The sequence below is a fragment of the Aotus nancymaae genome, unplaced genomic scaffold, assembly GCF_030222135.1.
Source record: "Aotus nancymaae isolate 86718 unplaced genomic scaffold, 86718_ANA_hifiasm-v0.15.2.pri h1tg000019l, whole genome shotgun sequence".
Taxonomy (NCBI): Eukaryota; Metazoa; Chordata; class Mammalia; order Primates; family Aotidae; genus Aotus; species Aotus nancymaae.
This window is the reverse complement of record NW_026988431.1, coordinates 16,420,985-16,446,800: the sequence shown is the minus strand read 5'-3', so window position 1 is coordinate 16,446,800 and position 25,816 is coordinate 16,420,985. Positions and strand designations below refer to the sequence as shown.

Here is a 25,816-nt window from a genome sequence, read left to right as displayed (position 1 = left end):
GTTTATCAGCCTCAAGAACAAAATTTGGCCAGGCATGGTGGCTCACACCTGTAATCCCAGCACTTTGGGAGGCCAACGCTGGTGGATCATCTGAGGTCAGAATTTCAAAACCAGCCTGGCCAACATGGCGAAACTCTGTCTCTACTAAAAATACAAAAATTAGCCCAGCATGGTGGTGGATGCCTATAATCCCAGCTGCTCCAGAAGATCGCTTGAACCTGGGAGGTAGAGGTTGCAGTGAGGTGGCGCCATTGCACTCCAGCCTGGGTGACGAGAGCAAAGATCTGTCTCAAAAAAAAAAGAACAAGAGGAAGAAGAAAATTAACTTTTGTGTTTGGGAGTGCATCTGCATTTTTTTTTTTTTTTTTTTGGAATGACTGAAAGGAGGATTTCTGGGCTGGTAAACTGATGAGGTAAATGACAGTGAAAAACAGGTTTATCAGTTTACCAACTGCTGAGAAAAACAAGGCAGGTTCACAAGGTAACAACAATATGAAGGAGATAGAAATGAATTTTTCCTTAATGCATAGGATTCCTGGATTATTGATATACCTGCATTCATTCAGTTAGTGCTTCAATAACCCCAGCAGTAATATCCCATCTCTCTATTAGCTTCCCAAATAAAAACCCAAGCCAAGAGACGATATAACAACAAATAAGATAACAAACTTTTATTACGCATTTGTTGAATTGTTCTAAAAACTCTTCATGTTTCCTGAACACTGATCCAGGAAAGTGCTGTCAAGATGATGACGAAACTCAGTTTATTCCTGGACAAAAGACCTCTGACACATCTGCTTGTGGTTATCTACATTTACAAAAACACATCACTATCATCAATGGCTTAAGACAAAGACAGACATTTATTAAGTTCCGTCTATGTATAGCACTTCAACTGCCAACTCTGATCATTTGTGTGAGCTTAGATTCTCTGCTGTCATGAGAGGAGTTGGTTCGCATCTGTTAACGAGATTGTTTATTTTAATTGTATTCCTTTACTTCAATATCTACTTCGTAACCACCCTGTGCTATGCACTCTGCTAGGCACTGAGAATCGATGATGAATCAGACAGACATTGTCCTCAAAAAGCTGGCAAACTCATGAAGGAGGCCAGTCTACATGGCTCTGACAAAACTCTACTGTGCACAAACAAAGCTGTGCAAACACAGAGGAACAGAAATAATTCAGCATGCTGGGAAAATGGTGCTCAGGGCAGACCCCCGCCAATGCATAGGATGTTTCTATCTATAAACACACACGGGAGGAGGGGCATCCTATTCAAAGAGCCCCAGAGGAGAAAAGCATATGGCACTGAAAAGCCTGCAGAGGATGTGGGAGGAAGATGTATCTATGTATATTGGAAGGCTGGAAATAAAGTTGGGAAAAATGCAAGGCACCCACATTGAGCAGGGTCTTGAATGCCACTGTAAGGAGTTTGAGATCTACTCTTGGGTGATGGGACATGCACAGAAGGATTTATGCTGTAGAATAATGTAATCTAATTTGTGCTTCAGAAAGATTGCTCTGTAAACCTGGGGACACAGAGTCAGCAGTATTCCTCAGATAATAGCCCCTTTGGGCAGTGGCCACAGTGGAAATATCTGTATACAGAAGACAAAAAAAGGTACAAATGAGAAAAAATTATTTGTGCTATTCAAAACTTGGACACCTTTTCATTCATTTTAAAAGTAAATTTTTTTTCCTTATACTTTAATTTCTAGGGTACATGTGCAGATCTTGCAGGATTGTTACATAGGTATACGCTTGCCATGGTGGTTTTCTGCTTCAATCCCCCTGTCCTCTACATTAGGTATTTCTCCTAATGTTATCCCTCCCAAATCTTCCCACCCCCACTATCCCTCCCCTAGCCTCCCACCTGCAACAGACCCCAGTGTGTGATGTTCCCCTCCTTGTGTCCATGTGTTCTCATTGTTCAACACCCGCCTATGAGTGAAAACATGTGGTGTTTGGCTTTCTGTTCTTGTGTCAGTTTGCTGAAAATGATGGTTTCCAGATTCATCCATGTCCTACAAAGAACACAAATTCATCCTTTTTTCTGGCTGCATAGTATTCCATGGTGTATATGTGCCACATTTTCCTTGTCTAGTCTATCATTGATGGGCATTTGAGTTGGTTCCAGGTCTTTGCTATTGTAAACCGTGCTGCAATGAACATACATGTGCATGTGGCTTTATAATAGAATGATTTATAATCCTTTGGGTACATACCCAGTAATGGGATTGCTGGGTCAACTGGTATTTCTATTTCTAGATCCTTGAGGAATCGCCACACTGTCTTCCACAATGGCTGAACTAATTTACACTACCACTAACAGTGTAAAAGTGTTCCTATTTCTCCACATCCTCTCCAGCATCTGTTGTCTCCAGATTTTTTCATGAACGCCATTTTAACTGGTATGAGATGGTATCTCAATGTGGTTTTGATTTGCATTTCTCTAATGACCAGTGATGATGAGCATTTTTTCATGTTTCTTGGCCTCATAAATGTCTTCTTTTGAAAAGTGTCTGTAAATTTTAAGTGCTACTAACTTTGATGAATTCACAATGGCTGATGACCCTCAAATTCTTCACTAACTCTTCACTATCTATGACAGAGAAGAACAAAGTGGAAAACAAAACGCATTAATACCAGTTCCTGATTTTAGCCAATAATGATGACTCACCTGCTGCTAATATCAGAATGAAGAAATACTAACTGTTGTTTTTACCTAGGTCTCTCTCTACATTACTACTAAATAATAGTACGTGATGTGGCTGGGCTGAACTACATTGCCCAGAATTCCCTTTCTTGTAGGTGTCCACTTAGGGTGAAAGGATATTCTCTCCTGAGAGTTGAGAAAAGAAAGGAGGCACAAGTGTACACACGTGCCTTTACCTAGTTATTCAATCAAATACTAATCTACTGCTGCTGTGAAGGGATTTTGCAGATGTAAGATATCGAATCAATTGATTTTAGTTAGTTGAAAGGAAGATTATCCTGAGGAGAACCGATGTAATTATCCTGAGTAGGCCGAAAGTCCTTTAAAAGAGGGCTTAGGCCCTCCCTGGCTTCAGAGACTCCAAGCTTCAGCTCCACTCACAGGGCTCCAGCCTGCTCTACCTGCCTGCCTGCTTGCCCCGTGGATTTCAAGCTTGCTTAGCCAGTCCCACAACCGAGTAAGCCAATTCCTTGTAATAAATCCCTTAATATGTGTAACCTGCTAAGTCTGCATCTTTGGTAAACCCTGACTGATTCGTGATGTTACAGTTATTACCGTTGAAAGGACACAGAGGAAGACCTCTTGGCATGGAATCATCCAGAAAGTCACTAAAGAATCTCACTGTTGTACGAGCACGCTCCCAATCTCTTGCAATACTGGTCAGGACAAGAGAAGATTGTGAGTTAATTTTTCAAAAAATGAGATTTATGAAAATTTAGAGGTGCACAGTGAGGTGTGGCTATGCTACTCAGCTCTAGCCAATGAGATGTAGTTGGGAGTATTGGAAATTAAGAGGCAGGGCCTGCAAAGGGAGGTGGCATACCCCTCTTCCCCTCTTCCTCCATTCTCTGTCTGTAATGTAAATGTGATGTTGAGAGCCCCAGCAGCCATATCAGACAAGGGCCACATCCTGGAGGTGGCAGATTGGAGAGCTCTAGAGACTGATGACTTGTAGAGCCATCATGCCAGCTCCTGATGGACTACTTCCGGACTGCTTAGACATGACAGATAAAGCCACTACCTGGGAGCTCTGATATGCAGTGAAACACAATTCCTAACCGATACAAGAATTGTTCTCTTTAGTCTTCCTATTCCCTTAGCAGTAGCCTTCCACATCTAAGTTGCTACACTCTCAGGAATAGCTGTATTTCATTTCCCTGCTATGTACATGGGACACGTTAAGTGTTTAAGAGGATTAGAGGAGACAGCCACAGTAAAAGCTTTTTCGTACTTCTCCATGTTTCTATGTTTTGGCAAAAGAATATGAGAAATTTTCATAGTCTGCAATAAGTGCTTGCACAAAGCCACAAACTTTAATTCCCATGGAATGGAATTTCATATGGCAAGCCTGTGGTTACATCCGAATCTACTTATTCAACAGATTTGGTCTGTAAAAAAAAAAAAAAAAAAAAAAAAAACCTCACTCTCCTATCTCTTTAGATAAGCTCTGTCTTTTCACGTTGGAGTCATCTAATTTTCCCCAAACCAGCAACCCTTGCACATGTCTGGGGTATATTTTTTTGCTGAATGCAAACCACATGGTCATTTCAAAGCCTGTAATTCAGTTCAGAAGCACTGGGCTTTCTGGATGCTCGTGAACATAACCATCAAGAGTGACACACATTTCTGGCAGTAACCTTGCCAGCTCCAGCTCTATTGTGTCTCTATATCACAGTGAAAAACTGCCTGACACACTAGGCAGCTGACATGTGTAGGGAAAAACAATATCAGGCCTGTGACCAAGGGGAAAATGAAGTGATTAATAAGGAAAACATGACAAGAAACATCAAACAGGAAAAAGCTGACACTTCCCAGGCCTTTAGCTTCAAGTAAATTTGTTTTCTCCTCACACTGACTATAAAAGGCTGGATCGAAGTATTGACATGATATAAAAGTATCAGATGTCTTCCTCACCCAGGGTCATTCAAGATACCGAAGAGTCTTTGACTGTTTTTTTGGTTTTTGGTTTTTTTTTAAAGGGAGTAAGGGAGGTGAGGTTAACATAATTATAACCCTGAGTAGATAAACTTGGGAAACTATAAGCATAAACGCAATGGGCCAAAGTGTTCCCTGTGTGAGTCACCACTGCTGTGCCCCAGCTCCTTTGTTCATGCCATTTCCTTCCTTTCAGAGTTCCCTGAGCATTCCTCTCTGGCTGGCCTGGCTCCCTTTCCCAACACCATCTGTTAAACACTGGTGTTCTTGGGCTTCTGAACAAGTCTACCTGCAGACTGTGTCTCCTCATTCTACATCCTCATAGGAGAGGAGTCTCATGGACATTCATTCATACCCACAACTTTACTCCCAATGCCACCATTCCTTCCTTCTTTCTCCTGAAGGCCCAGCGCCTGCTGAACTGCCCCACAAGTACCTATTTCATCAAGTTCCAAACTGAACACAGTCATGCTTTCCTACCTTGCATCTCAATTCCACCCTCTTTCCCTGTCTCACAGCCCAGCCACATATGCACGCTGTACCTCCATTACTGACCCCATCACGTACCCAAGGGACACTTCCTTCCTCTTATCTATTCCACCTTATTTCATCTACTAAGAGTAGTGGGGGCTGGATGGCCCCAAATGAGATTCTTGCATTCTGGGAATGCAGATGGATCAGGGCCCCCGGCTCTCCATCAGGCATTCAGTACTGCACCGGCTGATCTGCAAGGTGAGAAAGGGGGCCCTCAGACACAAAGGTCTCTCTGAGCAAAGCAGGGGGCAAACCAGGAGAAGGAATAGGACTCGTTTCCCTGCCCAGCCCCAGACTAGCTGAGGCTGATGCAGCAAGTAGCACAGGAAGAAGTGGAGAGGACTGTCTTTCCCCCTGCCTCTGTGAGTCACAGAAAAACACAGTAACCTCAGGTTCCTGGTGACAAAGGGAGTCAAGGACATTTCTGCAGGGCACATACCGGGTTCCAGCATCTTTCTAGAGCTCTGACCCCATCCCCCAGATTTGCAAACTCAAAAAAACAAGGCATGATGCGTGACTCCCCTTGGCATAAATCCTCTTCAGGAGGACACCAGCTATGGCTGAGGTGGAGCCTCACCCACAAAGCCCTTTGACCCATGGTCATCAACAAGGAAGCCAAAGCGGAAGGACCCCCAAGGGAGTGGGGCTCTCAAAATACATGTGAGACAATACCAAGACACCACCAGGAATACCTGGAGGAGACTTTCATTAAAGGTCCTACAGATTCACGTGGAAACACAAACCAGTGAAATCTGCATGAGCTCCACTGACCAGACATCATTTGAACCCTCATGCCAGCAGGGTCTGAAGGTATTTCATAATCTGTCTCCTACTTTTGATTCCGACTGTAGCTCCCCTACAAAACATTTCTACAGATTGTTACCAAGGTCGTCTTCCAAAATTATAACTCCAGTGGTGTTCTGGGCTGGCTCATACAGGCTCCTGAGAGCAGATTGGAAAATTTTCAGCAAGTTTGGGAAATTTTCAGCAATTTTGCCAGTCAGTGGTCAAATACAGCAATAATTTATTAAAAATTAAATTATATAAACTTATAATAAAATAAATTGTATTAAAGTAAAAGTCCTCAATTTATCACTTCTTTATTACTTTTCTACATTTTAATAATATCTATTGTCTTGACGTTACTTATGCCTGTTTTAGCTACAGTGCAGTCCCCTCTTATCTCTGGTTTCATGTAACTAAAATTTCAGTTACCCACAGTCAACCATGGTCCAAAAATATTACATCGCTACTTTTGCAATTTATATTCATTATTAAGTAAAATACAGTTACTTGAACATAAGCACTGTGATACTGATACCACCATCTGATAACTACCAAGAGATGGCTACCAAGTGACTAGCAATCCTGGCAGGAAGAAATGGGGGAGTACAAGATTTCATCACACTACTCAGAATGCTGTACAACGTATAATGTGACTTGTTTTTTTCTGGTGTTTTCCGTTTATGCCACAATGCCTAGGCCGTTCACCTCACTTCATCATCTCACACAGGCATTTTATCATCTCACACCATCACAAGAAGGGAGACTACAGTATAATAAGCTATTCTGAGAGAGAGAGAAAGAGAGATCACATTCACATCACTTTTTGTTTGAGACAGAGTCTTGCTCTGTCGCCCAGGCTGGAGTGCAGTGGTGCGATCTTGGCTCACTGCAACCTCTGCTTCCGGGGTTCAAGCAATTCTTCTGCCTCAGCCCCTCAGTAGCTGGGACTACAGGTGCACCCTGCCACGTCCAGCTAGTTTTTTTGTATTTTAGTAGAGACGGGCTTTCACCATGTTGCCCAGGCTGGTCACAAACTCCTGAGCTCAGGCAATCCACCCACTGTGGCCTCCCAAAGTGCTGGGATTACAGGCGTGAGCCACCGCACCCAGCCTCACATAACTTTTATTACAGTATATCATTATATCTGTTCTATTTTATTATTATGTTAATTTCTTACTGTTCCTAATTTATACATTAAATTTTATCATAGGTATGTATATATAGGAAAATAACATCATGTGTATAGGGTTCAGTACTATTTGAGGTGTCAGGCATTCACTGGGGATCTCGGAGCATTTCCCCCTTGGCTGAGGGCAGACCACTGATGTGAAAAGACTATAATGTTGTGTTGTGCTGCTACTGTGCCTCTCTTCCCAATTCCCTGTAACTTGATATTAGCCATGATAAGGATAGTTTCATACTGAAATTGACAAACACTATAATCACATCGTTTTTGTTTTGCTAATTGTCCAGGCTGAAGAAGGTGACAGAGAAAATGTTAATCAAATGTGTAGTGCTTGTAGTAGTTATATCATGAATAAAACAAAAAAAAGGAGGAAATATTCTTCTAGTATTAAAAACATACTGGCCCATTCATAAAGATGTTTCATGAACAAGTAAAGTTCTGGGATACACCTTTGCTGCTTTTACTTTCAACCTAATAATGTAAAAAGAACGTATCAATATGCTCTTTCATCAATTGTAACCATAGCTAGGCTATGGATACAAGAGTTCAAGAAAAACCAACAGAAATCTGTCCAAATCAATTAGCTAGCTAGATTTAATGATACAGAGTATTGTATTACTACTTGTAAATTGTGTGCTACACATCTTTTATATCAGTACAATTTATAATAGACACGTCTATTATATGTACCTGCACACACATTTTCTGCAGAGCTGGTTGTTAAACACTTACCAGCACACCATTACGTAATTCTGATTAGGTGTTCCTTTGTTTAAAACCTCTCAGTAGCTCCCTGTATTGGCCTCCTTTTATGCGCTACTTCAAATCCTCTCACACTTGCTTCTTATTCCTGCATTGCCATTGCAGCCAGTTCCATGAAGAATTTAACCAGCTTCACACAAGTGCAACCTGACAGGCCCAGTCAGCCCGAGACTCCTCCGTTGCTGCTTCATGTGTCCCCCACGGGAACGTGGAAGTCACACATGTGCAATCCAGAAGTACAATCCGCCTTTATTCAATGGGAGACAAGAAACATGGATAAAACCCTCTCCCTTTTTTCCTCTATATAAACTGTACTGAGTGTATTTCATAGAACTTCTCAGATGATTTCTTGGAATAAAGCAACCAGCTCCCTATAGCAATGGCACCTCAGTAATGCCTCCTTGTATTACCTTTGCCTCCTTCCCTGGATGACTGTCTCTGGCCCTTCACCCCTCCTCCCTGCATGACATTCCCAATTACACCATCTGGCACAAATCTCTGCACAGGACACCACCTATCACGGTAGGATTGGTCCAGGCTCCTTAGGAGAAATGGCCCTCTGAAACAAGGCCTCCACCTGCCTTTCCTGCTTAATTTCCGAGCATGTCACACCTGGTCACAAAGAATACACTTACTATTACTCATCTCTTATATTTTACTCATCATGCTGTTCCCTCTGCTTAGAATGCTTCCCAGAAGGGTGTTCAGAGATTTCCGAAACTTTGTAGTTTAGTACAACCTCAATATTACAAAGGAGGAAATGGAGGCCCTGCATGAAAAGATCTGGCCCAAGATTTTCAATGGCTAATTTAGGGTAGAGCTAAACACTGGCTACTTTTTATGGGCTTTTGCTTCTAGTCCCTAAAGTACCCATAAATATCTCTACTCTAGTTCGGAGAGTCTACTGAACTAAATGTGTTTCCTCTTTCTATCTCCTAGGATATGTGGACTTCCATTTCCCTTTAAACTATTACTCTTTACTGTCTGAGACATTGTCTCTTCCAAAAGAACAGATAGTAATTTACTTTCACTCAATGATTCAATCCAATTCCTCAAACATTTGCTGGCCACTTTTTATAAGTATTTACGGTAAGTGCAGCGAGGAAGACAAAAATGAGTAAGGTGTCCCTTACCCAAAAGGAGTTTATGATCCAGTGGGAAAGACAGAGTTGTGTATAAATATCTCAATATGTGGTATAAGTATTATGATGTAAGAAACAGCCAAAGAGATGTTTAAATTACCTGTTGTACTTATTTAAAATATATACATAGAAGGCTGGGCGCAGTGGCTCACGCCTGTAATCCTAGCACTTTAGGAGACCGAGGTGGGTGGATCACCTGAGGTCAGTAGTTCAAGACCAGCCTGGCCATCATGGTGAAACCCCATCTTTAAAAATAAATAAATAATATATACATAGAGCACATATCAAAAAAAGGTTGATAGTCATAGTTTATAAAATGGGAGGAAGAGTAAGTCAACACAGTAAGAAAAGCATAGCAAAATGAAGAGCTCAGAAAGAAGACTATTTGCAGATGTAACTATTTCAGAGCTAATGATTGTCATGGATCAACCAATCAACAAATATATGAGTGCCTGTTATATATAAGCCATTAATTTTTTGTACAACTATGTTCTATCATATTTCAGACAACCAACAACCCTCAAACCCTTAATGACAATTACAAAGAAACCTTTAAGAGTATCTAGTCCACTCCCCTCCTGAAGAAACCAAGGCCCAGAAGGTTTGTTTTCTATCCAACTATTTCTTCTGAGAGATCCGGTCACCACCAACACTCTTCTCCAACAATTCAGACTGAATCCTCACTCTCCCTCGACCCTTCCCTCTCTCTCATTTTCAGGAACCAATCAACTACCAAATTTGTGGCTTCTGCTACAGACGCCTCACATGACTGTATCCCTCCCACCTTCATGCTCTTCTTCAGCCTATCCTTGCTCCTGGACTGGGCTGCCTCAATAATTCTTAACTGATTCTCCCGAAATCACTCTTTCTCTTCCTACACCATCCATCGGAATGCCAGGGCTGCCCTTTTTAAGCATAGCTCTGATCATGCTTTTACATTGCTGCCAAACTCCAAAAACCAAGAACATGTTCATTTAACTTTCCAGCTCTCTCATTCTCAATTCCACCTGTTCATGGTTGTTCGTCCCTTCACACCAGCCTACTCTCCACCTGTGCTAGACTACACTCTCCCTCCCAATAGGAGAATGTCATCTCCAAATGCCCTGCCCTACCTGCCAAGGCTTCAAGATCCTGCTTAACCTTTCCCGCTTCCACTATGGCTTCTCCGATTAGTTGTTCATTCATCTTTTGCCTCACTTTTCTACAGCCGATTTCCCATTGCATGTTAGTTGTACTTATTTTACAACATTTAATCTTTGAATTGTGTTTACTGATGTGTCAGCTAAACTATTAGATCAGTGATTCTCAATTTGTAGTCCCCAAACCAACAGCATCAGCATTATCTGAGAACTTGTTAGAAATGCAAATTCTCTGCCCAGCCCAGACCTACTGAATCAGACACTCTAGGGTTAGGCCCAGGGCTCCGGGTTCTCCTGAGTCCTCAAGGGATTCTGGTGTGCAGCGGAGTGTGAGAACCACTGCATTAGACCATAAATCCCCAGAGGGCAGTTGCTCCCAGGATAGTTTCAGAGGCAAACTTAGAAGGTTGTCTTTTAAAAAAAATATATACTACAGCATATTATGAACATTTTTCTTCTGAATATATATTTTAAGTAGCTTTTAACCAAAATATATGCAAATATCTTAATAATATGAAAAAAGCTGGCATGTATTGATGTGAATGAAGTTTTCAAATTTCTCACTTATTTATTTTGGGCCTCCTATTTAAAACTGACTGAAGTCTGCTAAATTCTTTGAGGGTTTATTTTTTTCCCCCTCAATCTTCAGAATTTTTTAGAGGCTTATTACTCTCTTGACTGCCATTTTTCCTTATAAGTTTCATGATGGCTGCCATGTGAGGATAATTTTCAAACTCATTTTCCATTTTTCCATGACTCATTTGGGAAAGAATAGATAACAATTAAGTGTCACTGACCCTCAGAATGTGAAACCTAAAGAAATAGTAAAGGGAATGAAAAAATTCTCAGGCCACTGAATCCAGGTAACACTCACTCCTGCTTAAGATTGTCCTATTATATAATCAGCAATGGCAGGAAAGTGGGTCGGACAGGATCGAAGTAGAATGATGAAAACGCGGTGGGATACAGAACTAAATGATAAGGGAGTACTTAGTGAATTACAATCACTTACACATATCTGAGGTGGACGGATCATGAGGTCAGGCGTTCAAGACCAGCCTGATCAACATGGTGAAACCCCATCTCTATTAAAAATAGAAAAATTAGCTGAGCACGGTGGTGCACGACTGTAATCCTGCTACTCAGGAGGCTGAGACAGAAGAATTGCTTGAACCTGGGAGGCAGAGGTTGCAGAGCCGAGATTGTACCACTGCCCTCCAGTCTGGGTAACAGAGCAAGACTCCATCTTAAAAAAAAAAAAAAGAAAAGAAATTCTAAACCTATTTTTGCAGCACAGAGCAAAGGGTCTAGAGACCTTTTTAGGCTGGGGCTATAATACCTCCCTTACTTCATATCAACTCTCCTACTCATTGAACATATGGCCAATTTAAAATTATAGACAAATTTTACAGACTCCTTGAGTCCTTGGTCCTAGGAAATCAAGCATAAGGAAATCTTTGCTACATAGAAGTCATCATATTAAGTGCTATGACTTAGAGCATAAACAAGTAAATTGAAAAATAAATTCTAGGTGAAATCAGGAGACACTGTCAATAATGGTCACTGGCATGAGAAAAAGAAAGACTGAAAATTGGATTTTTGCTTTGGTTGTGTTAAAATAATTCTAGTCAATTATGTGAAGTGCTTATTTTATTATGTATGCTCAACTTGTGCTTAATTACAACAATAACTTCTCAACATGTTCCAAATTAATACTGTTATCCTTTATTTGATTGCAGCAGAAAACTCTTTAGGTCTGTCTAGCCAGGTCCCAAGGCCCAGCTCTGGGCACATGACCTGACCGTCCTGAGAGCTAAGCCACAGATACCCAAGTGAACTTGGCCATTAGAGAGTCAGCCATGCTGGGATGGGCCTCATACTCTTTATTAGGAGGACTGAGTCCTCAGTCAGGCATCAGAGCACAAAGGCTTCATGGGTAGCCTACCACACACTAAGCCACTAACCAACACCTGATTCAGGGACATCTTTCTGGTCCCTTTGACCAGAAAGATAAAATTATGCTCTCTGAGCATAATTGTCTGCCCACAACTTTCATTTAAAAAGAGAGACTTGGCCGGGAGCAGTGGCTCACGCCTGTAATCCCAGCACTTTGGGAGGCTGAAGGGTGGATCATGAGGTCAGGAGTTCGAGACTAGCCTGACCAACATGGTGAAACACTGTCTCTACTAAAAATACAAAAATTAGCCGGGTGCGGTGGCACACACTTGTAATCCCAGCTACTCAGGAGGGTGAGGCAGGAGAATCACTTAAACCGGGGAGGCGGAGGTTGCAGTGAGCTGAGATCATGCCATTGCACTCCAGCCTGGGAGACAGAGCAAGACTCAGTCTCAAAAAAAAGAAAAAAAGAAAAAAAGAGGGACTTGCCTGCAACTAAAACCACTTTCTAAAGTGTTTCTGTGTTTGTGAACTAGCACAGAAACAAGACCACCTACGTGTACCACTTTTCTATTTTGGACCAAAATTAATGAAACACAAAAGAAAATCTGTAACATTAAAGGAAGTAAAGGGAATGAAACCTTTTTAGGACATTTTTCCCTCTCTAAGTCCTAAAATTGTGAGCTGTGCACAGTGACTTCTTTCCAGAGAGTACAGTGTAGAGGGGAGGAAGAAGAATGGAAAACTTTACAACTTCAGTTAGGCAATCAAAGTCCACATCAACAGTGATGAGTCATGCTGACAGTCTGTGCCCTAGATATGATGTGATAAGTGTGGTATTTTACCTCTGTCATATTTCTCCCCAAACCCATAATCCCAATCTGATCATGAGAAAAACATCATCAAAATCCCAATTGAGGGACATTCTACAGAATACCAAACCAGTAACCCTCAAAACTGTCAAGGTCCTAAAAAACAAGGAAAGTCTGAGAAACCATGATAACCAAGCGAGCACCAAGGAGACGCAACTCTGAAATGCAGCATGGTATCCCGGACAGGACACTGGAATAGAAAAAGGACATGGGAGAAAATCTAAGAACATCTAAATATACGGGTTTTACTTAATAATGCATCAATATTGGTTCATTAATTATAAATGTATCATATACCAATGTAAGATGCAAATAATAGAGAAAACTGTGTACTTCTTTGAAACTCTCAGTAATAGCTTCACAACTTTTCTGCAAATCTAAAACAAACATAATTTTTATTTTTTTATTTTTTATTATTTTTATCTTTATTTTTTAGATGGAGTCTCACTTTGTCGCCCAGGCTGGAGTGCGGTGGCGTGATCTTGGCTCACTGCAACCTCTACCTCCCTGGTTCAAGCAATTCTCCTGCCTCAGTCTCCCAAGTAGCTACGATTACAGGTGCGTGCCACCATGCCTGGCTAATTTTTGTATTTTTAGTAGAGACGGGGTTTTGCCATGTTGGCAAGGCTGGTCTTGAACTCCTGGCCTTAAGTGATCCACCCATCTTGGCCTCCCAAAGTGCTGAGATTACAGTCGTGAGCCACCATGCCCAGCTCAAACATAATTTTTAAAAGGCAAATATACAATAGTATGTTTTCTAAATGAGATGCTCTGATTGAATATGGAGTTTAGAGATGCTCCAGAATTCTGCTGTCTACATCTCTGGACCCAATCTCTACTCGAATTCCAGCCCACCTGTCTTCATCCATTCAGGTTACTATAACAAAATACCATAGACTAAGTGGCTTATGCACAACAGAAAGTTACTTCTCACAGTTCTAGAAGCTGGAAAGTCCAAGATCAAGGTGCTTGCAGATTTGGTGTCTGGTGAAAATCTGCTTTCCTGATGGCTGCCTTTTCACTGATCCCTCACATAATATAGTGAAGAGAGTCAGAGGTCCCTCTCTGGCCTCTTTTATAATGGTACTTATCCCACTGATGAGGGCAGAGCCACCATGGCCTACTCACTGCCCAGAAATCTCACCTCCTAATACCATCACCCCTTGGGGTGAGGACTTCAACATATGAATTTCAGGAAGACATAAACATTCACACCACTGCACTGCCCCAAAACAAAGCAGTTTGAAAGGCACTATCAAGGAAAACTGGAACACTATCATTATAAAAGACAGTCCATTTCAGGTAGCCTGGAGGGATTTTGCCACACAATTCCGTCCTGCCTTTGGGTGACTGCATTAGACTATCAACTGTGGGGCTGGAACCACATTTTAGACTCACTAGCCTAGGTCTAGTACTGTGTTAGCACCAAAAAGCCTCTATGGTGATCAATTGTTCAGCACCATCCTGAAGACGGACTATTGCAAATACAGGATGAAAGCTTTCACTGCCAACCTTATTGGCCTTCCTGGAAATGGATTTGCAAACATTACTTAACCATTAGTCAAACCTACCCCATGTATCTGGTGAGATCAGGTAGGAGGAACATATCCAAAATGTGTTTCTGGAATGCCTTTATTTTTGTTGTTTTTGTTTTTGTTTTTGAGACAGAGTCTTGCTCTGTCACCCAGGCTGTAGTGCAGTGGCACGATCTCAGCTCACTGCAACCTCCACCTTCTGGGTTCAAGCGATTCTCCTGCCTCAGCCTCCCAAGTAGCTGGGATTACAGGCACCCACCACCACACCCAACTAATTTTTGTATTTTTAGTAGAGATGAGGTGTCACCGTGTTGGCTAGGCTGGTCTTGAACTCCTGACCTCAAGTGATCCACCTGCCTCGGCCTTCCAAAGTGCTAGGATTACAGGTATAAGCCACCACATCCAGTCTATGCCCTGCCTTTCTTACAAAGTGATACACACCTCCCTAGTCCTCATCACTCAACCAAAAACCACCCCTGGTAGAGCTCAAAAAAGGGAGGAAACAGGAGTTTCCCCAAATCAGTCTCATTTATGTTATGGTGACTTCGTGTTTAATCGATCCATTCTATCACAGATTTTACACCCACATGACAAACAGATGCAACTGAAACAAGTTTCTGCAAGCTCTCTGAAAACAAAATGAGGCATTGACATACAGAGCTACAGATTTTATTTCTCATCAGGTGAGAGCAGCACTTGTTCTAAATTGCAGTAGTATCTCAGCAATGAATCATGTCATAAAAACAGCAACATCTGTGAGGTCAGAAAAGAACAATTAGGAAAACGAATTGCTTGAGAACCAGGGTTCACACTAACATCATATATTTATATAACAACTTGGAAAGGTAGTCATTCAACAAGTAGTGAGCACCTACTACGTGTCAGGCAAGTCTCTACTCTCGTAAAGCTTAAGCTCTCGTGTAGAAAACCCGATAAACAAGAATACAAGAAAAGAAAAAGAATTTCAGATAGCGGTAAATGCTAGCATGAAAATAACCTCAGGTAAAAAGCTGGAACAGGATCAGGTAGCAAACAAAGCCATGTGGACTGTGAGGGGAGGCAGCTTTCAATGGTCAGGGAAAACCTTTCCAAGGAGGTAACATTTGACTGTTTGTCATTGATCTAAATGACAAAAGAAACAAGCCATGCAAAGGCAGGAGACGTGTGCTCCAGGCAGAGGGGAAAGCGTGATTCAAAGCTGGATGTGTTCCAGACACAATCTTCCTAACAAACTCTGGAGATAGGCAACTAGTTCAGAAAAGTGAAAAACGAGTTTGTCAAGGTCGCACAGATGCTAAAGTAGAAATGAAACCTAGCATATCTGACGCTTCTGGTAGTCGCTCTGCAACACACTAGCTGCCTCTCTAGCTAGGAACCCAGGCTCCAAAGAACTGAGCACAAGAAATCAGCCTCTGGTGTGAATGACAGGCCAATGGGACAGAGAGCGGTCTCTGAGTTTCACAGGATCAGAATTTGAGTTCAAACAAAAAAGTCAAGGATACCATACAATGTGGCCAGGGTCCAGCAGCCCAAAGGACCTGATTCTAAGCAAGGTACACAGGTGCCAGCGCTGGGGAGGAAGAGCCCACGAGAGGGGCCCAGAGGCACATGGGGTGATCATCAAACTCCCAAGGGAACTTACAAAATACTATTATGAGTCCCATACCCCAAGAATCCAAATTTGTTTATTTTTTATTTATTTTTTTGAGATAGAGTTTTGCTCTTGTTGCCCAGGTTGGAGTGCAATGGCTCAATCTCGGCTCACAACAACCTCGCCTCCCAGGTTCAAGCAATTCTCCTGCCTCAGCCTCCTGAGTTGCTGGGATCACAGGCATGTGCCACCACACCCAGCTAATTTTGTATTTTTAGTACAGATGGGTTTCCTCCATGTTGGTCAGACTGGTCTTGAACCCCCGACCTCAGCTGATCCACCTGCCTCGGGCTCCCAAAATGCTGGGATCATAGGCATGAGCCATCACACCTGGTTGCCCAAATTTATTACATAGGTGATAGAACCTAGGAATTAGTATTTTAATAAGTTCCCAGGTGATTTTGTTTTGCCAAACTTTGGAACTATCGTGATAGAGAAGGAGGGAAGGACAGCACTTCAGGAGGTTGCAGGGAGAATTCTAAATCTACAAAAGGATACGAGGGTTAAATTGAATGCAATTGAAACCTAAAATATTTGGTACCAATAATAACTGTACAGGATGACAGGCACAGAGAGATAAGAACATTGCATAACTAAGTGTATTCCTTTCCCCCAAACCACATCCCCAAATTCAGAACCACTGTGATGGTTGAAAGAAAAGTGCAGGACAAATCTCTTTGGTCATAATGAGAAAGAAAGAGGGGATGGAGAAGCTCGGATGTCCTCCTTGGGCAAAGCCACTGTGGTGTGCTGACAAATGCTTAGCAACCAGTTCCGGGTGGAGGAGAAGCCCTAACTGTAGTGTTTGCCAATTTCCATGGTGTAAATACTCCTAGGAGGCTGAGGCAGGCAGATCACTTAAGGTCAGGAGTTCAAGACCAGCCTGACTAACATGGTGAAACCCTGTGTCTACTAAAAACACAAAATTAGCCAGGCATGGTGGTATGTACCTGTAATCCCAGCTACTTGGGAGGCTGAGGCAGGAGAATTCCTTGAACCTGGGAGAAGGAAGTTGCAGTGAGCCGAGATCATGCCATTGCACTCCAGCCTGGGCAACAAGAGCAAAACTCTGTCTCAAAAAAAAAAGAAAAAAATCCCTACCACAGCCACTTCCAAGTTACCAACATGGTATCACTAGAACATGCAGTTTGGGGAAGATGTGCAATAGTTACAGTATTTTCACCATATAGAAACAATAGGCAGAAATAGCATAGAGAGCAGTTGATTTAGTAAAATAATTAGTAAGTCAGAGGTGCGGGTATTTTTTATCTTTTAAAAATATTTTTAACATCACAGTGATGTTAGTGCCAAAAATATACTTCATCCCCAAATTCTGTACTCTTACATTACCTCTTGTCTCTTTTTAGTCCAAAGCAGGAATAATGGTGATATTTAAAAAACAATATCTAAAACTTTATCTTCAATTTTTTTTCCCCCATTCTTAGCCCCTTTGGTTAAATTTCTCAATTTTGGGTCTGCATCTTCAGCAGACAACTGTTCCACACATCTGGAAATGCTTTTCTGCTTCAAGTCATGAATCCCCAATCCCAACCCATGGCTACCTACTCAAACTCTTTATTTCAAAGGACTCCTTCATCAGAACTTGGGCAGAAAAATATCAGTGAAGTGAGTGCAGCTGTTTACCCAAAATGCCACAGAGTGTCCACTCCACATCTACACATTTATAAGAGTGGTTAAATGGTACCAAGGAGCAAATAAATAAATAAAACGTTAATTATGAAGACTTATTTTCCGGAACTACCTATTTATTTTGAATAAAATGGATTCCACCTTCTCCCTTCATCCATTAAAGGTGCCCTTTCATTCAGCTAACATCTATCGTACACTACGATGGACCTGGAGACACAAAAATGACAAAAATACAGTCTGTGACCTCAAGGACCTTTTGCCCTCTCACAAAGAAGACAGTCCATAGAAAAAATAAAGGCAAATCCAGTGATTCTAATATCACACTGCATATAAAACCCACACATGCAAAGTGACAACCAAACTAGACCAGACTGCTATGAAGATCCCAGTCAGGTGCTAAGAGGTCCCGCGTGTCTGACTGTCCACAGGCTTTGCTGATTAGCGACAGTTTAAACATGAAGATCCCATCAAGATAAAACAAAGGAAAGATCATTTGCAACTGCTTTTGATATTTTGAAGGCATCATCCTGCAGTAACACGCTGAGACACAAGGCTTTTTCTAAAGAACTGACAAAGGTTTTCACTCCCTGCTTCCCAATCTGTGGCCCTCTGCCAATGCATCATCTCTGCGTTTGTTTCTCTCCTCCCTTTCTAGCACTTTCCTTTTCCCCATGTTTACTCCTATTCGCCTTCATCTAAATGTGCCATCTGTAAAAGCCTACTTTGCAAAAGATCACTGTTAAATTCTGGACCCTTATTTTCCTGTTCTTGATTTAAAGTTCGCAAGTTTATGCCCTTAGAAGTCTCTCTCTTTCTTAACAAAAGAACCGACTAAACCAAGTTATTTTGATTTCCATGTTGCTTTTGGCTGATTTTCTTTTGTGCGTCAGGGGCTTTCAAAAGGTTCCCAACTCTAGATCCAAAAAGTTCAAACACTGATTGAGTACAGAATAAAATATTTCGCTCATCCAGAGGGGAGCCGAGGGTCATGGGCATTAGCAGCAAAGGGGAAGCAATCCAGGATTCTGGAGCGCTAGGGAGCAAGACCTCCCGTGACCCAGTCGGCCATAACCTGGGCCCTTATTTAACAGATTAGCTTCAGTATGGTCATAACAATTATTAAAATATTGAAATGCCTCCCTCTGGATTGGCTAATAACACCCAACCTCTCCCAAATAAAACCCTAGCCTCCCAGAGCCTCCCCTCTCCTCACAATCAGGAGTTAAGGCCTGGCCCAGCAGACGGTCTCCAGGACGCTTCCCCTGCTTCTACCCCTGGACATACTCATGGCTCCACCTTAATTTCCTCTTCTGAAAAATAAAAGACTTGACTAGATTGTCTGAGCTGTACTATAATTGTGATTATGTCAAAGAACAAGGACAAAATGGGAATAAAAAGAAACCTAAAAGCCAGGTGCCATGGCTCATGCCTGTAATCCCCACGCTTTGGGAGGCCAAGGCGGGCAGATCACCTGAGATCAGGAGTTCAAGACCAGCCTGACCAACATGGAGAAACTCTGTCTCTACTAAAAATACAAAAAATTAGCCGGGCGTGGTGGCGGGTGCCTGTAATCCCAGCTACTCAGGAGGCTGAGGCAGGAGAATTGCTTGAACCTGGGAGGCAGAGGGTGCAGTGAGCCGAGATTCCACCACTGCACTCCAGCCTGGGAACAAGAGCAAAATTCTGTCTAAAAAAAAAAAAACTAAAAAAAGTTTGTTAGGAGGATGGAATCACAGGTTATCTTTTTTCTAGACAGACAGCAATGCCAAAACTCTGGGTGCAAGCTGCCTGGGATGGATCCCCAGCTCGGCCACGTGCTGGTTGTGGGATCTCACCGTGCCTCAAACTGCCTCATCTATAAAATGGGCATAGGCCAGGCACAGTGGCTCATGCCTGTGATCCCAGCACTTCTGGAGGCCAAGGTAGGAGGATCACTTGAACCCAGAAGTTTGAAACTAGCCTGGGCAACATAGCGAGACCCCATCTCTACAAAACAAAATGCAATAAAACAAAAATTAATTAACTACATGGCCATAATAAGATTACCTACTTTAAGGGTTGTTTTGAGGGTTAAATGCATTCATGTTTATAAAATGCTTAGACTAGTGCAAGGCACAAAATAAATACAATATAAGTGTTTATTAAATAAATAATTCATTTTATTCTGTCTAATGTTTGCTCAATAAATTTAAAAATTAAGAAAGTTTCACAACAGGAAAAAAAAAACTGTGACACTATGAAACACTTACATAACATACACTTTTGTTTAATAATCCAGCAGTAAAACAGCTGGGATCCAGATTTTACACTGCACTGTGAATTTTGGGAAACTAACACATTGGAATGTGTCCCCACTGAAGCATAAGATGCGATTTGTAGGATTCTCTTTGTAATCAGAAATGTCACAGGCTTATGGGAAAGTTAGGTTTACATGGTTCTCATTTTAACCCTGCAACAACTTTTAACTACACCCTAGCAAATAAATTTTATTTTGCGGTCCTAAGACTTAGAGGATTGGAAACATAAAACCAGACCTTGCACAGCTACAGCTTTTCTTGTGAACGCAATGACTCAGCTTGACTGCAAGTTTAAAGAGCCATATCTTATGTGTTGGGTCCCCAGCATCGATCTTTAGTAAACTTCTGGGAGGGACAGGAAATTGCTACATCTAGCTTCAAGCTCGATGGACGCTGCTTTTAGTTGCTAAAAAGGCAACACTACCTGAGCTCAAGTATCATTTAGATAGGTACTACTGCACTGCTAAAGGGAATAACACTGACGATTGTTATTTTTCTGATACTCAGGAGAGGAAATGATCAATAATAATAACTCTCTTACGTGTTCCTTCCTCTTGATACCTAAACCACGTAATACTCTTATACACAAATTTAAATACTTCACAACCTTATCCTCAAACAGTAATGTATTAGGCCTTTCCTGCTGTAGATAAGATTTGTTAAGCAGTCTGACCATGGCTTTTTACCTTTCCTCTTTTAAAAAATGCTTTTCTCGGCTGGTCTGGTCATTCATACTTGTAATCCAGCACTTTGGGAGGCCAAAGCAGGAGGATCGCTTGAGCCCAGTTGTTCAAGACCAGCCCTATATCTACAAAAAACCAGTGAGACCCCATATCTACAAAACACAAACACACAAAACCGGTCAAGGCTGGTGATGCGCACCTGTAGTCTCAGCTACTCAGAAGCTGAGGTGGGAGTATCACTTGAGCCTGGGAGGTCAAGGCTGCAGTGAGTCGAAGTTGTGCCACTGCACTCCAACCTGGCCAACAGAGTGAGACTCTGTCTCAAAAAAATAGTTTAAAAGTTGCACTTCTCTAATGCTAGGAGAAGAAACTCAAACCTTGCATAGTGATAACAGAAATTCCATTTGACCCAGCAATCCCATTACTGGGCATATACCCAAAGAACTATAAATCGTTCTACTACAAAGACACATGCACACGTATGTTCATTGCAGCCCTGTGTACAATAGCAAAGACCTGGAACCAACTCAAATGCCCATCAATGATAGACTGGACAAAGAAAATGTGGTACATATACACCATGGAATGCTATGCAGCCATAAAAAAAGATGAGTTCATGTCCTTTGTAGGGACTTGGATGAATCTGGAAACCATCATTCTCAGCAAACTGACACAAGAACAGAAAGCCAAGCACAGCATGTTCTCACTCATAGGTGGGTGTTGAACAACGAGAACACGTGGACTCTGGGAGAGGAGCATCACAATTGGGGGCAGTTGCGGGGTTAGGGGAGAGACAGCAGCAGGTGGGAAGGGAGGGGAGGGTGGGAAGGGATAACATGGGGAGAAATGCCAGATATAGTAGGCACCTAAAGTTAAATAAATTTTTTAAAAATGAAAAAATAAAAATAAAAAACTAAAGCCTACAACACAATCATTATCATTGAAATGTTATTGAAACCCTGTAAGAAAGATGAAAAAGAGTCCTGTGGATGGATGATGGTGATAACACAACGATGTGAACGTATGTAAGGCCACTACATGTACACTTAAACATGGCTAAAATGGTACATTTCATGTCGTGCATATTTTACCACAACAAAAATGAAATTAAAAGAAAAAACTTTTTTTTTTTTTTTTGAGACGGAGTTTTGCTCTTGTTACCTAGGCTGGAGTGCAATGGCACGATCTCGGCTCACCGCAACCTCCACCTCCTGGGTTCAGGCAATTCTCCTGCCTCAGCCTCCCGAGTAACTGGGATTACAGGCACGCGCCACCATGCCCAGCTAATTTTTTGTATTTTTAGTAGAGACGGGGTTTCACCATGTTGACCAGGATGGTCTCGATCTCTTGACCTCGTGATCCACCCGCCTCGGCCTCCCAAAGTGCTGGGATTACAGGCGTGAGCCACCGTGCCCGGCCCGAAAAAACTTTTTAAAAACACCCTGTCAGAGAACACTTACACACTGTTGGTTGAAATGTAAATTAGCTCAGCAACTGTGGAAAGCAGTTGCAGATTTCTCAAAGAACTTAAAACAGAACTACCATTCAACCCAGCAACCCCATTACTGGGTATATATCCACAAGAAAATAAGTTGTCCTACCAAAAACACACACACACTCACAGGTTCACCACAGCACTATTCACAATAGCAAAGACGTAGAGTCAACCTAGATGCCCATCAACTGTGAACCGGGTAAGAGAAAATGCGGTCCACATGCATCATAGAATACCATGCAGCAATAAATAGTGACACAGTCATGTCCTTTGTAGCAACATGGATGCAGACGGAAGTCATTATCCTAAGCAAATTAATCCAGGAACAGAAAATCAAACATTGCATGTTTTCACTAATAAGTGAAAGGTAAACATTGGGTATTTATGGATACAAAGATGGCAACAACAGACCTGGGAACTACCGAAGGTGGGAGGGAGAAAGGAGAGCAAAAGTTGAAAACTTACCGGGTACTGTGCTCACTACCTGGGTAACACGATCAATTGTACCTTCAACCTCAGCTTCATGCTATATGTTCCTGTGACAAACCTGCACATCTACCCCCGAATCTAAAATAAAACTTGAAATTATTTTAAAAAATAATAATGACAGTCCTTCTTTTCCTTTGGAACAAAAATAAATTAAAAACCCTTTAAGAGTTAAAGCAAACAAAATTTGTAACTGTTTTCAATTAAGAAACACACTAAGTAATCACACAACTTCCAAGAAGCAGGGTTCCCCAGTACATGGTTACAAATAAGTCTATAAACCTAAATGAGCATTGTACAGCACTTACTATCATTCATAATTATTCAGGGACAAATATTGTAAAGACACTTTTTCCTCAAAGCCTTAGCACTCAAACTTTTTTTTTTGAGACAAGAGTCTCACTCTGTCGCCCAGGCTGGAGTGCAATGGCGCGATCTCGGCTCACTGCAATCTCTGCCTCCCAGGTTCAAGCGATTCTCCTGCCTCAGCCTCCCGAGTAGCTGGGATTACAGGCAAGCGCCACCACGCCGGGGTAATTTTTTGTGTTTTTAGTAGAGACGGGGGTTTCACTATGCTGGCCAGGCTGGTCTTGAACTCCTGACCTCAGGTGATCCGCCCGCCTCAGCCTCCGAAAGTGCTGGGATTTTACAGGTGCGAGCCACTGCACCCGGCCGGCACTGAAACTTTTTATAGGGATTGTTAACTGTACTGGTTCTTGAGAAGCCAGTCTGAGCGCTTATACAATTAGTCCAAAGATTCCCAAACAATATTTAAAGACTGTCTACAAATTCAAGCTAAAAGACTGTGTACAAATTCACTTGTCTGTCACAAAACATTTAATACCTAAAGAGATTCTTATTCAAATAGGCAGTGTGTGAATGTGGTGTCTGTTAACAGTTCTAATGCAGATTCCTTTCCTTCTTTTAAGTTTTCGTTGCACTACCACCAATTAAACCATTTAACACACCTCAGCGGTCTCTGGGTACCCAGTCTCTCAGAGGCCCTTGGAGGCCCACAAAGGGTTATCTTAACTAAAATTGGCGGCAGGGCTGGCTGATAAAGTTAACGGAACTCCCCATTCTGGAGAGAGAGACTTAGCTACGGTCAAACGCAGAAACTGTTGTGGTCTGTCCTTAAGAAGCTATTTAGTGCTCCATAGAGGAAGTAAAGAAAGCAGTAATTCAAGATGAGGAGAAGCAAATACAGGCGTGGCGGTTGTTCAGGACTGAGTCTACAAGGGCGGTTCAGAAGAGCGTCATGAAAATCTATGGAAGGCTTGGAGCACGGCACTCTGGATCTGAGCCCTAGGTCCCAAATACCTTGAATCGTATTGTGAAGAGCAAGATCCTTAACACACGCCCTGCTGCCGGCCCCAGGCCCCCTCGCCCCACTCTGCGTGGCCGCATCACGTGTCGGCAGCCGCGGTCAGCAGCCGTGACCACACCCCCTCTGAGAGCCCAGCCGTGTCCACCTCTGCCGGCTGGGCTCTCAGCCTTGGGACGGGCACTTCCTGGTTGGTACGGGATGCGGGTCCCATCGCCCCCACTGGCCCGTCCATGGCACCGCGCACTGGAACCAAGGGCGCCCAGAGGACCTGGGGACACCAGACACCCTGCGCCGGGCGCCCCGCGGCGGCGGGGCGGTGCATCCTGCAGAGGACGCCCCGGCTTCAGCCCGGGGCCAGCGCGGCTCCGCTCTCCAGGAAGCCGCCCGCGCGGCAAAAAGTGCAAGCCAGAATTGTCAGCTTTCACCTTGCAGCAGTCCAACCCGAAGGCGCGCAAAGGGAGGCCCCTGGGGATCGCCCGGGAGTCCGCCGCCGACTCACTCGCTGGCGTCCCGTCCAAGTTGGGCGGGGAGCGGCCAGCTGCCCGGGCTGGGCGGGAGGAGGGACAGAGGGCGAGGGCGGCGGAAACCCCGCTCCCCTCAGCGCGGCTCCTACCTGCAGGGCGAGGGGGCCGCTAGCACCTGCGCTGAGGCGGCGACTCTCGGGGCTCGCGCGCGGCGGGCACAGCTGGAGCTCTGCAGGAGGGCGGGAGGGAGCGAGGGAGGGCGGGCCGGAGGGGGCTCGGCGCCGCGCGGCCGCCAGGATCTCTCTGCCCGGATTCGCCCGGAATTCGCAGGGGTGGAGCGAGACGGTGCCGGGTCCCGGGGCGGCGCGGCACAGACTGCCGGCCCCGGCCGGGCAAGAGGTGTCGCGGCCCGGCATCTGCTCGCCCGCGTTCCTCGTTCTCTCTTTTTCCCAAAGTTTCTTAACTCGAACGAAGCAGCCTAGGAAATGTTCCCCAGCAGGACCATTATCTGGTCCTCTTGAACCGCCCAGGGCCAGCCGCCGCTCCCGGAGCTTTGCCTACATCTCTTCTCGAACTACTGCAGATAGTAGCCACAGCTGGTCCAACTTAGAAGTAAGCAATCAGCAAATCAAACGGCTAAATAACTTGCCCCAGGTGACATAAGAGACAGGCGCTTTGTGGGCGTCCTTATAAGCCTTCTTGCTCCTCCCTAGGGGGTAGTGTTATTGCCAATTTACAGGTAAGGAAATGAAGGCTCAGAATCGAGAAGTAACCAGCCTGAGGTCACACAGCTTGGAGGGCGACGGGAATTTGTGTGCCGATGTCTCTAAAAGTGGGTATAATTCAGAAATCTTAGCATAAAATAATAAATTGGGAGCAACACAGGAAAAAGACCCATTCCACCCATAGCAGTATTCAAACACAGCAATTTTGCTGTTTTTAGTCCACTTAGAATAAAGTCTTAAGAAAAAGAGAACCAGTTGTCATGTGGCTTGCATAGCAGCCCTTTGGGAATGTAATTTTGAATATAGGCCAGTTCCAACCTCATTTACACGATATTGCTTCCCGCCACAGCCAAGGGAAGCAACGGCCTCCCCATGTACCAAACTGCTAATAACGTCAGCCACTTTAAAGCATTTAGTGGATATTACACAACCGAGACTGACCAAGTTACATAATGTCTTACTGCACACATGGCATTACATGAAATGAAAAATACAATATTCCAGTCCAAATTGGGGGGTCAAATTATCGTC

The 25,816-nt window shown here is 43.2% G+C and overlaps 1 protein-coding gene across 2 annotated transcripts in view; it reads right to left on the bottom strand.

Moving 5' to 3' along the window:
- Positions 1-24,727, bottom strand: part of PLD1 (phospholipase D1) — a 206,898-nt gene extending 182,171 nt beyond the window's left edge. The window contains exon 1 of one of the 2 annotated variants that reach the window (XM_064378643.1): positions 24,710-24,727. The gene's annotated coding sequence lies outside the window, so the exon portion shown is untranslated. Of the gene's footprint in view, positions 1-24,089; positions 24,147-24,709 lie in introns of those variants that run through there. The other variant, XM_012466706.3, reaches the window with a different exon arrangement.
- Between the last annotated feature and the right edge of the window lie 1,089 nt (positions 24,728-25,816).